The sequence below is a fragment of the Lepidochelys kempii genome, chromosome 1 (assembly GCF_965140265.1).
Source record: "Lepidochelys kempii isolate rLepKem1 chromosome 1, rLepKem1.hap2, whole genome shotgun sequence".
Taxonomy (NCBI): Eukaryota; Metazoa; Chordata; order Testudines; family Cheloniidae; genus Lepidochelys; species Lepidochelys kempii.
Genome location: NC_133256.1, coordinates 113,167,173 through 113,179,454, shown reverse-complemented (window position 1 = coordinate 113,179,454; position 12,282 = coordinate 113,167,173). Strand labels below are relative to the sequence as shown.

Sequence of the window (12,282 nt, the reverse complement as noted above, 5' to 3'; positions counted from 1 at the left end):
TATGGTCCCCTGCAAACCCTTGTCAGCCAAGGTAGCACGGCAAGGCCAGTCTTGTCTCTGGATCTGTAACTCTGCCAAGTGCACTTACTGCCACTGGTTCAATTAACTTTCCACATTTTTTCCTGTGGGTTGTTGGCCACCTGGCTCTTCCCCCTCAATTTTGGCCTGCTTACTTCTTAAACATAGTTCAGGGACCAAACAGATGCTGCTTAGACCTTAAGCTCCTCTTAGATTGAAAGCTCTTTGGGGCAGGGACTGCATCTTCCTGTGTGTTTATACAGCGCCTAACCCTATGGGACCCTGCTAGGGACTGGGGACATTGAGAGATACTGCAGTATATACTGTACAATAACAAGTGGTAATAACAGGAGGTTAGACTGAAGGGGAAGCATCCAGCATACACTCTGCTTGGTATCACTCTGGCTTTTTCCTTGATTTTGTTCTCCTAAATCCTTAGTAGCAAGTGGGAAGCATATTGGCTAATGTATTTTAAAAACAAATAATTAATTCCTATGGACTAAAGAGGCAAAAAATCCTCTATAATTCATAATTTTGTTTTTAACAGCCTCTGGGTATGAAAGAGCGGTTTCTAGAAAAGCGGTTAATATTTTGAGAATCTGTTTGGCCAGCATGCCCTATGTATCTTCATCAACCCAGAAACCGAGCTGCACCTCCGTGCTCGTTTTTCTTCCTCTCTATTGAATATATAGCTAGAAAGGAAATCACTCAGGAAAGAATTCAGAAGAAAGATTCATGATAGCAGAGCTCTCACACTGCAATGGTGAGGAGCACAGCTGGATATTGATATGATTGGAAAGAAGAATCATCAGAAGGGTCACAGTCTTTTTTGTCCTTTTTTTTTTTTTTTGAGATCAGAGGAAATGTGTCTTCAAAGCAAGACCTCAAACGTATCAGTGTTCCCTATGGGGCTCCTCATAGATTTCTCCATGACGGCCAAAACTTAATGAGCTCATTTGACAGTTATACCAGAGGATGCTGGTATTGGTAGGGTAACAAGAACATGAGGAGTTGACCAGATGTTGATGTGACCTACTGTGTTAAAGAATAATCTGAGGAATACACAGGTAGGGCCCACAAGGGTGGCACAATACAATCCAAGGGAGCACTACATAACCGTAAATGCTTTACTTTGTAAATGTAAAGAGGGATTTGCATCTATTAATTTTAATTGTGGTGTTGGCAGCGGCAGGGAAGGGGAAGAGTTAGCAAGGGAAGAAAGGAGAAATGTGGGAGAGTGAGGAAGATTGAGGTAAAACTGAAGTACAGAAATCAGTGTGGTCTTGAATGAACCTGGGTTCAGTTTAAAACACGTTAAGCCTTTGTTCAATATTCGGATAAATATAATAAAAATGTCATTTTTATAGCTATGTGAACATTGAGCAGGGGAGAATGAGATATATTCTTATGGACAGAGCAAAGTAGCAGGAATTCATGGAATACAAAAATAAAATTACACTAGATGGACTTTTATATTCTGTGATGTTGCTTTCTTACATCTTCAAAGCAAACCCTTTCCTAAAAAATCCCCAAAGAATCTGCTTTTTGGAAGGTTGAATGTTTGGGTCTCCAAATACTATGCCAATGGCAAGAACACCACAGAAATGCCAGTAACTAAATAGACACAGTGGGGAATGCAACTATAATGCAGGGTATTCAGGCAAGATCTATCTATCAATCCCAGTGAAATAACAACAACAAAAAATACATTTCTGTTCTACAGTGTATGCTGCATAACCAAACAATCTGAATGAGCGTCATATGACATTCTTGTATTCATATCCTTTTCAGCACCTTACACAAATTGAATGAATAGGAGATTAAACTAATGGAGAGCTCTGCTGAATTTGTAGAAACAAAAGAGATTTGTTGCCAAAAAATTGGAATGCAATTCCCCATATAATATGTAGCCGCCCTATATCTCAGAGGGTATTTAGCAGAAGCCAGCTCATCATCGTGCAAGCAACTAGATACCGTCAGCAGCTGTTGAGATAATACGGTAGTTGGTTTTGGTTCCTTGATTGCAATTCAGTTAGCTGAAGTTGCTAATTGTTGCCCCGTGTAGGCATCCATTATTCCAGTGGATGAAAGCTGCTCATTAGTTGCAATTTGATTTGATCTTTGCCACTACAGAATTAGAGTGAGAGGTGAGTGCACGCTAATTGTCTTTTAGCTCTGTCAATGCAGACTAATATTGATTGAGTTGGATGCAACCCTCTTCTTTCCCTCCGAATTTTTCTCCTAAGAAGTGAGTAAATCTGTTCAGCCATAAGATAACACACTGCAAAGGGTCCTGGTTCCAGACCACTTCCAGTTGAGACAATGATGGCTTTGCCTAATTTAGCATACTCATTTATTTTGTGGAACAGCCTTACCAAATGAAATCTCTGTGTTTTTGGTTTTTAACCCTGCATACAGTATCTACATAAGGCAATGCATTTTGACTTTTTGTCTCAGTTAAATATTTTGTGTTCTAGTGTGCATTTGGAAGCTCTTGCCCACTAAGTAGGGGAGAGATAGCACATACAGGGACATGGCCTCCTTTATACTGGTTACATTGTGGACCGGTGAGCAAAAATTGGCTATGGTACTGTTTTGATAATTAACAAATACTACTGAAAGATCATTGGTTTGCAGTGAGGAATCATTAAAGACAACTAAAACAATCTTTCAGCAGCACTTCCCCCCACCACTCTGTGTCTTATGTATTAAGCTCTTGTTATTTGTGGTGCATTAAACCAAGTCATCTAAAAGAGACGAAAGAAGTGAGCAATTTGAAATATGGCGACTGTGTCGCCCTATTCATGGTTGTGACGCAAGAGGCCAAAGGGTTTAAATGTGCCCAGAGTAACACTTACCCAGCTACCTAGGTCATTGATGAGGATGGACCAGCTCCAGTTTAGTCAGTATAGAAATGTAACGGTGAATCATAGGCCTTATCTACGTGGAGGAAACTGTACAGCATAGATATTCTGTAATAAGTATTCCTCTATAGAATGCTGGTCAATTTCCCCATGCAGACAAGCCCACACACTTTGCTTTGTTAATGATCATTTCTTATTAAAATGCAAGTTTCCCAGGCTATCACTCTATTTTGTAGGAAATTTACTTTTGCTCATGAGAAGCCTGGCCTGAAATAAAAACTGACGTTGCGGTTGAGAAATTGTGCGTCCATTTGAAAATTTGAAACACATACTGAAATGAAGCTGAGGCCAGACATAAAGCTGCAAAAGTAAGGAAATCATCAGTAGAAGAAGTATAGAATCCCTTACTAAAGGCCCTGTGGGTGAAATCCTGGCCCTATTGAAGTCAGTGGCAAAATACTATTGCCTTCAGTGGGGCCAGGCTGTTATGTTTGTACAGAGCCTAGAAAAGGGCCCCAGTGAAGGACTGGGCTCTCTAGGTACTACCACAATAATAAATAATAATAAAATAGAGGAAAAAATTGTTGGTGCCAGCAAGAGGGGAAAAAGAGGAACCGAACAATATGTTTATTAATTTGCACATGGATGGTTATTTAAGTCTGCAGAATACTATTCAAATGACAATCTTTGTAAACAAAATGTTGTTGTGTTTTGTTTGTTAAATGTGCCCTGGAATGTATACTTGGAAAGGATTTGTTGTTACCTAGACTAGTCACCATAACTGAAAAACAATTTCAAGACTATACACTACTTTCAATGGTAGCCAGCTATGAGATTTTGCCACACAGTGGTTTTGTTTTATCTTTCCTTATTTTTGGATATTAAACTATTTATATTTCAGTAGGACCCAAAATCTACTTGGTATTATCCAAGTATTAAGGAAATCACAGGATTTTTGACTAAAGTTAATGGAAAAGAAGGTGACTAGTTATTGAGGAGGGAAAGAAAATATTCAGGTACCGGAAAACACTTCATAGGAACCCCGGTTCTTTGGGACAGGGAAGGGAGCACATTATCCTTTCTCATTTACTGCAGCAATACCCTATCTACGGTATTTAAAGTGGAGCATTTTCCCACTGAAATCAATGGGATTCCCTCTACCACATTTAGGACTAAGATGCCAGTGTCCAGGGAATAAACTCAGCACCATATACTGCCACAGAAATATGGACATGTCCACATGTATTACTTTAATAAAAATAATTTTGCTGCTAGATATAGATACATTTATATATAAAGGAACCATGTATTGTGGTATTTAGTAGCAAATCAATGGAATTTTCCTTCTAGGCTGTTTAGCTTGATCCACTTTGAATGTGTGCTCAGTTTAACAGGAACTTGGCACTCTTATTCTGGAATAAGAGGCTCCACATGTTGAGTTAATCAGGAATGAGTCCGTGTGTGTAGACAGGCCTTAACTTTGTTGTATTAGGTACTACATTACCTAACCTTTCTCTCTCAACCTTTTCTCTCTGATCTGTCTGCCAAGACTCTTGTTCAGGCCCTCATTATCTCACATCTCAATTACCGTAATCTTGTCCTCTCTGGCCTGGATGCCTGCCACATTGCCCTTTGCCAAGTATACTCAAAACGCTTCTGGGTAGGATCATCTTTGCTCACTACTCTAATCAAGTCACCCCCATCTTTGGGTCCTTCCCCTGGCTGCTTGCAGTATCACCTCAAACACAAGCATCTGCCTTTGCCATTAAGGCCCTTCCCCATTTAGCCTCATCCTATCTATCAGATCTACTAACTTGTCCACATGTTGACCTCCATCTCTTCCCTGCCAGTGATCGCAGCCTCAATCACCCACTGGTCTGATTCTCTCTCAAGCACCTCTGTGCATTTAGTTCCCTACCTCTCACCATGCAGGGGAAGGTTTATAAACCCCACTCCTTATACCCCTCCCCCATTCTCTTTTTAAAAACCCCTCCTCAAAATCTACTTCTGCTGGGACGCCTACGCATCACTCCAATCTGGCACTGGTTAGGCAAATGATGAACCACGACTTCTGCTTTTCTACTAACCTCTATTGTTTCACTGTTTCCCCATCCTGACAACCCACACCCACCACATTTGTCTGTTTTGTTCACTGGTTGTGTCCACCTGACAGGTAGATAGTGAGCTCTCTGAGATGGGGACTGTCTCTGACATTTATCCACACGGCACCTAGCACAATAGGGCCCTGATCCTCGGATAAGGTTCCTAGGTGCTACTGTAGTACAAATATATGAATAATAATAAGTTTTGAAGCTCTTTCCATGAAATCCTGGCACAGTTGTGTGAATTAGGAATCCCACGATAGCCTTTGCTTGGCATTTCCTTGCTTTCTTGGCATTACGGCTGATCATTTTTAATTGTTGCTTTGTCATTAATTTAGCATTTACCGTCTATTTTTAGTAACTGACCCACCATTTCCAGAGTGGAATACCACAGGAATCTTTCAAAGTGGCAGTGGTTAGTAAGCTGTGATAAGCAATACAAAGCAGCTAAGTTTGATTGCCAACTGCTGCCAAAGTACAGTAACAGACCCCTCTAGCAGAATGAGCTCCCAGAGTGTTCCAGTTTCATATATTCCACCAGAATTAGCACAACAAGTTGGGTAGTGGAACAGCAGCAGAGCAGTTTGAGTACAGAAATATAGATATCAGAGATGGAAAAGACCGATGACTGTCATTTACTACACTCCCCTGCCAATGCAGAAATGTTCCTGGCAGTGAATTGTTTGCACTTTGCATTATACCATCTGGTTTTTCGTGTTTGCTATGCATTAAGGAGATTTCAATATAGCAGTGACATGCACTGACTCTAGACCCCTCACTAGACCAGCACAAGATCTAATTAAGTACAGCAATTACAGCCCTGTAATCATTCCTGCATCTTACATGTCTTAGCTATCTAATAATGCAGGCTGTAACAATAACTACAGATCCATGACGAGCTGGGCAAAACAGGGGGAAATATTTTCTTGGCTATATCGGATACGATGAATCCTGCCAAAATGAATCCTCCTCTCCAGATTCTGCAGCAGGGCAGGAGAGCAGAACCAGCTCCTAGGAATAGCTCCTTCTTCATCAAGGAGTAGCAATGGAAGTACCGACAGCCAGACAGGTAGGGGTGGGTGGGTGTGTGTGCGTACACACACACAGATGGGGCTTTACCATTTAAACTAGAGACACTTGCTGATTGCCGATTGGTGTGCCTCTTTCCCCTACATTCTATCTGTTTTACATCTCTTTAGGCTATAATATCTTCAGGGCATGGATCTTGTTTTCTTATGTGATGTAGAGATCCTAGCACAAGGATCTGATTGGGGGGCATTACCACAATATCAATAAACAGCAACAACAACAAATCAACATCAGCCTCTGTATGAACAAACTGTGCCCCTAGCTTCTGGCCTCAAAACATGTCCCCAGTCCCTGATTATTTGCTAATTCTAGTCAAAATTAGCCAGATATTTGCCTGCAGCAGCTTTCTACGTCTTCTAGGATGGAATGTGACATGTGATCAGGAAGCCATGCTGCTGATGTTATGCCTCCTGCTCTGCACCCTGCTGTGACCCCCCTGGATACTTGTGCCTGTTTTGAAGATGTGCTTTATCCCTCCATATATATATATTTTTTTTGGCCAATGCTGTTGCTCCTGCAAAAGTGCCTCTTTGTTGTGTGGAAAGGTGGCCTTACTCAACTCAGTGTGGGTGAGGTAATATTTTTTATTGGACCAACATCTGCTGGTGAGAGAGACAAGCTTTCGAGCTGCACCGAGCTCTTCTTCAGACATGAAAGCTTGAATCTCTCACCAACAGGAGCTGATCCAATGAAAGATATTAACTCACCTTCCTTGTCTCTCTAATATCCTGGGACTGAAATGGCAACACCTACACTGTAGAGACCTCAGTGAGCAATTGCCATTAGAATACAATAAAACAAAATGTGATGTAAGCAGATAGATTATAACAAAGTCACTGTTGATGCAATACACTCTTGTCAGATCAAAGTTGATGAGAGATGAGGAAAATATCAAAGCATATAGCAAACCTTTCAAAGAAAGGAAAATGCAGACAGTTATAAACTATGAATAGGTATACATTATGTAAATGTGACACATCAAACACTCATCTGGCATAGTATGTATTGGTAATGAAAGGGAAATACATGGTAAATTGTGAATCAAATCGATCACTTTTGCGTTGATGTGAAAAAAAAAGATGAACTAATTTTTGCTTTATTACTTGGAAGGAAGACTCCTAATTATAGCCTATCCTTCCAAAAAGCGCAATCAGAATGGTCTCTGCCTCCCTTCCGAATACAAAGAATTGGCTCAACCAATCAAAGAACCAAAATTTATACCATGTGACCTCTCACCAATTAATCTAACTAAAAATTTAAAAAAAATTAAGCAAATATTAGCTGCAAAATTTTCAGCAAAAATATGTCACAAAACTTCACTTTTTAAAAATGTGAAACATTTTGAAAAAATACCACAATTTTACAGAAGTTTTGCTATTGTGAAAAGAGGCAAAATTCAGTGACAAATGTTTTGCAAATATTCTACTCAGCTATTTATTATGCAGTAACCACAGCATCCTGATATATCAGTTTTCAAAACATTACAAGTTAGTTCTATTGTGCGGGCTAACTGGTAGCAAGACACTACAGAAAATTCCCTTTTTCAAGATTGAACTTGTTAGGCCAAATAGTCTGCTGGTACAAATGGGTGAAAATCCAGTGGTGTCATTGGATATAAGTCCATTTACAGTAGCAGAATGTTTAGCCTGTTGAGTATGTATCGATGTTATGGCAGCTGAAAATTGGACCAGGACCTCTGTGGTCTGTAAGCAGCATCTGTATCATGATCCAAAAGAGAACCTCTTGCTGGCCCAGTCAGAGAATCAGTGCTAAACTTGCTCAGCTGGAAACTTCTCTTTGCATATTTTTCAGTCCACATGAAAGAGCATCAACTCCCGTTGCTTTGCAGACTGATCATGCAGAATGCTTTGTATTGCAAATATTGGGTTTGATCCATCTTCCCTTTGAAGTCAAAATAAAAAAATCTCAAGCCTCTGAGGGTAGCAGCATCGGAATGATCATTAGTAACTTTCTCTTTTTGCAACATCCAATTTAAGGGCTGCAGTCATGGTAATTTTTATACATGTGCTTTCAAATTTTTACACCTTTTTATACTCATCCTTAGAGGCCTTAATACAATTTATTTGTAACTCACACAATGTAGCCTTCCTCATTTCAGAGTCCGAGATTTTGTCCTGTCCACATTATAGACTAACTCACTGTAAACATTTTATTGGTGAAAACTAATCTGTTTTTGGTCTAGCAAGGTAAAATAAAAGTATTGCAAAGCCTTGAGAATTTTTCCCGTCTTGCTACAGCTCTATAAATCAAAAATTGATTAAGTTGTTTCTTTACACGATGCTACTGGTACATTCTGCTCAAGGAGGCAATGTGTTTTCCTTTTATGGCACTTTTCTATTTACTATGTGCCTTGCTTTCTTTATCTCTTAATTCCTTGGCTGTTTCATTTTTGGTTCTCTCTTTATTTTGCCATTCAGAAATGTTAATAGTGTCAGGAGACCCTCCAAAGGTTAGAGGTTCAGTTCAATTTGGATTAGCACCCATAAATTTGGATCATCTGAAGCTTATCCAAACCAAGACTGTAATATATCGCTGGAAATATCATGAGAAAACGTGTTCCTGTGAGATTTCTAGCTAAATTTTGCAGACTCAAGAGGGTTTTGATAAGCTTTGGATAATCCTCTAGACTATTAGGTGTTTATCTGGACAGAACCCAAATTCTAAATCTTTGCAGTTTGTCCATTGCTTATTCTACCACTATAACCTAATGGGCTTTTTGACCACTCAAGCCACCTAGCTGAGAACCTTTTAGAATGTGATCAATGCCATTCAACTATGAAATGCTAAAGGTCTCTGATGGTTAGTCAGTATTAGCTTTGAAGGGAAAATGGTCACAAACGACGGTCCTTTAACATCTAGGGCTCATCTACAGTTACAGTGCTGCAGCAGCACGGCTGTCTGCACTCCTGCAGTGCTCAGTGAAGACGCTACCTATGCTGATGGGAGAGCTTCTCCCATTGGCATAGTTAATCCACCGCCCCGAAAGATGGTAGCTATGTCGATGGGAGAAGCCTTCCCGTAGACACAGTACTGTCAACACTGTTGGAGGGGGGTGTCAAGTCGGTATAACTACATCACTCAGTGGGGTGGAAAATCCACATCCCTAAGCAATGTAGTTATACCAACATAAGTTGCTCGTGTAGACCAAGCCTTACTGAGAGTTTTGTTATAATTTCTTGTTTGTTTTTCTGCCATTGAATGAGCGGTTTCTGTTACGCCATTTGCTTGGTTTCATACATGCATTAACTATTTTTTGTGCTTAATTGTGTATTTTAATTCTTTCTTCTATATGTTACCTTTTAAAACACAATAACTTAAAGAAGCCTTTTATTGGATTTTGATAATGCCAGTGTCAAACTGGTATCATTTTTCATCAAAAAGGCCAACAAGGCTCAGAAATTATAATGATTGTTTCCGATAAGTAGATGCATGATGAGAAGTGCTTCTCCATCCCCAGGATGAGCATTCACTGGAATTCTTTTTGAAGGCCTTAGCACAGGTGCTAAGGACTGAACAGACATGCATGGCGAGTGACCTACCTGTTCACCCTAGAAGTAGTCCTTTGGATCAGTCTTGAGGCAAGCAGGTGGAAGGATGTGAGGGGAGCTTGAACTGCCACTGTTTACGTTGTCCCTGATCTGTGGATAAATGGAGAAATTCAGGAATGTTAATCTGTAATTTTACACAGCACTACATTGACTTTTAAGTTCATCTATGTATATGTATAAAGTTTAAGGATATTCAGTATGAACTGTAATGGTTCTTAGCAAAATGGATCGCTAAATATACAGTGGCGTTGCATCTTATGCGGGGGTTAGGTTCTAAAGTCAGCGCGTAAGGCGAAAATTGCCTATAGTCAAAATTACGCTTGAAAATCCCTTAAATTGCTCATAAGGTACTGTATACTGTACATGGTTATGTATACAACCCTGTACAGTAATATGTATAAAGGTGTAATGTATACACTAATGTACAGTATATAATAAAGAATACATATGCAAAATATAATTTTATAGTATTGTATTTTTAATTACACAGGGTAATTACAGGGGGTCGTCAGGGCTTGATGTCAATCCAGGAGACGGAGGTGACTGAGAGTTTGGGTGACAGAGAGCGAGTTGTAGACGAAGTGGTTGGCTCTGGTTCAGCTCGAGAAGTTGATTGCATAGGCTCATCTGCTGCTGGTTGTTTTTCCTTGAAAAACATGGTGATCGGCAACTGTTGCTGTTGTCTCTTGAGCTGCTCAAACATTTCTTGATACGGTCTCAAATCGTCCGTAATAATACGTGTGATTTTCAGGCTTCGTTCCATAGAGGGATCGTATTCAGGAATTAAATCATTCAAGTGTTTTGCTGCTTGGAACACTTCAGCAAATTTATGAAGATTCCAACTTGCTGGCTCTTCTTGTTCGTCGTCATCGTCATCTTTGTCTTCTGTAGACGATTTTATCAGTTCCTCTAACTCTTCATTAGTCAGTGTTTCTCTGTGGCTCTCAATTAATTCTTCAATTTCTTCCTCAAGGATGTTGATGAAGCCATCGCCACCCACTTGCATGGCCACCTGAACAATGTGTTTCACTTCTTTGTCAATGGTCTGGAAACCCTTAAAATCATTCACACATTCTTTCCATAGGTTTCGCCAACATGCATTGACTGTTTCAGGCTTGATTGCATCCATTGCCTGTTTAATATAAGTGATGCAATCGGCAATGTTGAAGGACTTCCAACACTCCGTCACGTTAAGGTTGGGATCAGCATCCATAGTGCTATGTATCCGAGAGAATGTAAGCCTCGTGTACATGGCCTTAAAACAGCAAATCATTTCTTGGTCGAGAGGTTGGAGGATGGAGGTGGTATTGTGGGGGAGAAAGAAGACTTCAACATCGTTATGCGCAAGCCGGAGTGCTGCGGCGTGGCCAGGAGCCTTGTCTATGATCAGCAACACTTTAAAGTCAAGCCCTTTCTCTTTGAGGTACCGCTTGACCTCCAGAACAAAATACTTGTGGAACCAATCCAGAAATAATGCTGCTGTCACCCAAGCCTTTTTATTTGATTGCCAGAACACAGGCAGGAGATTTTTGTTCTTGCCTTTTAGGGCATGGGGATTTGAAGCCCTGTAGAGCAAGCCTGGCTTTATGAAATGCCCAGCCGCATTACCACAAAACAACACAGTCACGCGGTCTTTAGCTGCTTGGAAGCCAGGGGCTTGTCTTTCTGATTTCGAAGTGTAAGTGCGGTTGGGCATTTTTTTCCAGAAGAGCCCAGTCTCGTCAGCATTAAAAACTTGTTCTGGAAGATGATAGCCCTTTTCTTCTATGATTTTCTTTAATTGTTCGGGGTAGGCTTTTGCTGCCTTTTCATTGGCAGATGCAGCTTCACCAGTAGTCTCGTGTTTTTGAGGTTGAAGCGGTTCCTAAAACTGTTAAGCCAAGTTTGGCTGGCTTTGAATTCCTTCTCATCAGAAGGCTGTCCCTCTTCGGCAAGAGGTTTGAACAGCGCATAGAGGCTAAGAGCCTTTTCTCGCAACGTGTTGCCATTGATAGGCACACGTTTACCGTTCATGTCTCCCAGCCATAAGTTTAATGCCTTTTCAGTCTTCACACACCTGACTTGTCACCTTAGCAGTTATTGGAGCACTTGATGCCACAGCTTGATGAATTTCTCTCTCCCGAATCTTGATGGCATGGATGCTAGATTTGTTGTGCCATATTTACATGCCATGTTGGAGACTGACATACCATCTCTCAATAAGTCCAACAGAGCCAGCTTTTCCTTGTTTGAACAGATCATCTGGTGCTCAACCGAAGAAACAGCGAAGTAGTTGACTTGCCTATAGGGGCCATGTTGTAGGAAAAATATGTACAGTACTTTAAACACTAGAATCACACTCAGTGAGGCGAGATGCTCACACTATGAGAGGCACACAGGATCTGAGACTGACTGAGGGAACAGCAGATTCATGTCTCCCATCCCACGCTCACTCCGGGGCATACGCTCATTGTGGATGGAATCGCCTGCACTATTTACAGGTATCTTGTTATTTTTCTTTTTTTTTGCTGAGCGTGTATAGTTGAATTTGCGTAAGTTAAATGCACGTCTGATGCAACTCACCTGTAGCTTATAAGAAAGGATCATAGTACCCATTGGGAAAGATCAAAACAAGTGCCTAGACACTTCACTTTATTATGG

The 12,282-nt window shown here is 40.6% G+C and overlaps 1 protein-coding gene across 1 annotated transcript in view; it reads right to left on the bottom strand.

Moving 5' to 3' along the window:
* Window positions 1-12,282, bottom strand: part of ST6GAL2 (ST6 beta-galactoside alpha-2,6-sialyltransferase 2) — a 250,739-nt gene that overhangs the window by 143,891 nt on the left and 94,566 nt on the right. The window contains exon 2 of the mRNA XM_073351066.1: window positions 9,634-9,732. The gene's annotated coding sequence lies outside the window, so the exon portion shown is untranslated. The remainder of the gene's footprint in view (window positions 1-9,633; window positions 9,733-12,282) is intronic.